Raw genomic sequence first — 2,604 nt, forward strand, 5'->3', positions numbered from 1 at the left:
TACAAAATGGAACACATAATATCATTATTTCAATTAAAACTTGTCTAACAACAATATTCTTAATATCTAGAACACAAATGTCTATAAAAAATTCAATAATTCCAAATGTTGTGCTAATACACAAAACACAATACTATCGACTTGAGGGGAACAAACACGAAACTTGATCGACCCTGAAACAAATAAAGAGTAATATTGTCACAAATATGTAATGTAATACTAAAATAATCATTAATTTTATATGTAATTACATCAATGTTCAAATTATTCAAAAAATAAAATATAATTTATTTAACCTTTCACATACCTCGTTGATGGTGGATTGGCAAGTCTCATTTTGTCGTCAACTCTCATACCTGCAAAACACATGTAATGTAAAATGTAACATCATTAACTAATATTTTTAATATAATGTTTCCAAAAGTCATAATAAATGATACATACCATCGTGACCATCATTCTGCCCCTAAACAACTTGTTTATTACATAGTCAAAATTTATAAAAAGATTCCCCATTTGAATAAATTTATAAAACACATGTAAGGATAGAATAAATATACAAACTTAAACTCTTGAAAAGTTTAAAAGGCAGCTTAGCTTAAATGAAATGATTGTACCTTCTGTTTGATTCTTTTTATTGCCTCAAGATCCTTTTTATTACTAATCTCATAAGAAACAAGGATAACATCGTCTTTCAAAGGATGAGGAGTGTTTCAACCTTGCCTGCAAGAAACATACAGACAATTGCAATTGTGTGTAGTGCAATGTAAATGTGTACATTGTCAAGCTTTGTTTGAGAACTTACCCACCTTCATCCCACTTTTATTCATGCTACATACCCTTCCGATTTTCTGATATCCAAAAAAAAACTCAAATCCAAGGGCAAATCAATGCAGAGTGAAAAGGAGTCAATGGACCCACCCTTGTTATCTATAAAGAAATTTCAACATACTCCACTTCATTCTTCATTTTGATATTTGGCCATTCTGGTGTAGTTGAAGTTTTCCAATGGACAATATGTCGAACACCTGGTGTGCCTAATACAAACCCACATAAACATCACCTTGAAAAGTACAAATGTAAAGCACAAAGTATAAATTATGAAATCGTATTCACCTTGATTCATCTTTTGGAATATAACTCTTGCATCAGTGGTCATAGGTGACCATTAGTGCATTGGACAAAATCCATAAACATATACCCTCGTCCCCTTGACAACCTAAAGTTCCTAGAATGAAAAATGTCAAATTACCCAATAATTACAAGTTTGACTATTATATTAAAATCAATTTAACAAAATAACAAATTCAAAACTAATAAATCGACGATATTGTTTCAAAATGAAACGAACGTGACTAGTCCAAACTTGAATGTTTTCAAAGCAAAAGGAAATCAATGAAATCGAAAGTCTGTGTGGAAATCGTACTGCCTCCAGGGGAAGATTGTATCGGTTGGATGCGAGGCTACATCGTCGCTCTGATATGGTGGTCACAAGTCTGATGTGGGGATGCGTTGGTTGTCACGTAGGAGCGGAGGAGTGGAAGCGAGAAAAGTGAGAAGTCGTCTTTGTTACTTTGGCGTCTGATTAGGGCAAATATACAAAGTGTGATTCTTTTAAGTTTTGAGTGTTAGGAGGGAATTAGTAGCGCCAACTTAAAATTAGAATTTTCAATTAGATATGGTGGGACAAAACAAAATGTGCAACTAAACACTAATTATAGTGGCACACAATATAATATGCCACTAAAATATTGTGCCACTAAATGTAATTTTATTTGTAGTGATAACATACATACTGTCGGACAATTCTTGGTTGCACGACCTACCCTGTCTGATCATTCTGGGGTGTCGACCTACCATGTCTGGCCATTCTGGGGCGCCGAACTACCCATGTCAAGCAGTTCTAGGGTGCTGACCTACCCATGTCAAGCAGTTATGGGGTGACCTACCCATGTCAAGCAGTTATGGGGTGACCTACTCATGTCAAGCAGTTATGGGGTGCTGACCTACCAATGTAAAGTAGTTATGGGGTGCTAGGGGTGTAAACGAGCCGAGCTGAGCCCGAGCCTGACCAAGCTCGAGCTCGGCTCGTTTAATTTGAGGAAGCTCGAGCTCGATTCGAGCCTTAAAATGAAGCTCAAGCTCGGCTCATGAACAATTTAGTGGGCTCGCGAGCCTAATCGAGCCTAAACGAGCCTCTATGTATATATATATATATATATATATATATATATATATATATATATATATATATATATATATATATATATATATATATATATATATATATAGACACACACACACACACACACATATATATATATATATATATATATATATATGTGTGTGTGTGTGTGTGTATATATATATATAGGCTCGTTTAAGCTCGCGAGCCCCATTAATTGAAGCTCGGCTCGAGCTCGTTTAGTAAACGAGCCTCAAATCTAGGCTCGAGCTCAGCTCGGGCTCGTTTAATTCGATCTCGAGTCGAGCTTTTAATGATTCGATCCCGAGTAGCTCATGAGTAGCTCGGCTCACTTACACCCCTATGGGGTGCTGACCTACCCTTCGGTCTTAACAACCGAACTCCGGGGACTATTTCTC

At 35.9% G+C, this 2,604-nt stretch overlaps 1 long non-coding RNA gene across 3 annotated transcripts; it reads right to left on the bottom strand.

Moving 5' to 3' along the window:
• LOC111883561 (uncharacterized) lies at positions 1-1,625 on the bottom strand. Of its 3 annotated transcripts, none has more exons than XR_002847485.3 (6): positions 1,427-1,624; positions 1,117-1,228; positions 810-1,037; positions 618-723; positions 308-356; positions 1-173 (listed from the first exon to the last, which is right to left on the bottom strand). It is a non-coding gene; the product is annotated as an uncharacterized LOC111883561 (long non-coding RNA). The 3 variants fall into 3 exon arrangements; XR_002847484.3 differs by having other exon boundaries at positions 806-1,037; XR_002847483.3 differs by having other exon boundaries at positions 618-1,037; positions 1,427-1,625.
• Positions 1,626-2,604: the final 979 nt, after the last annotated feature.

Source organism: Lactuca sativa, chromosome 4 (genome assembly GCF_002870075.4).
Source record: "Lactuca sativa cultivar Salinas chromosome 4, Lsat_Salinas_v11, whole genome shotgun sequence".
Taxonomy (NCBI): Eukaryota; Viridiplantae; Streptophyta; class Magnoliopsida; order Asterales; family Asteraceae; genus Lactuca; species Lactuca sativa.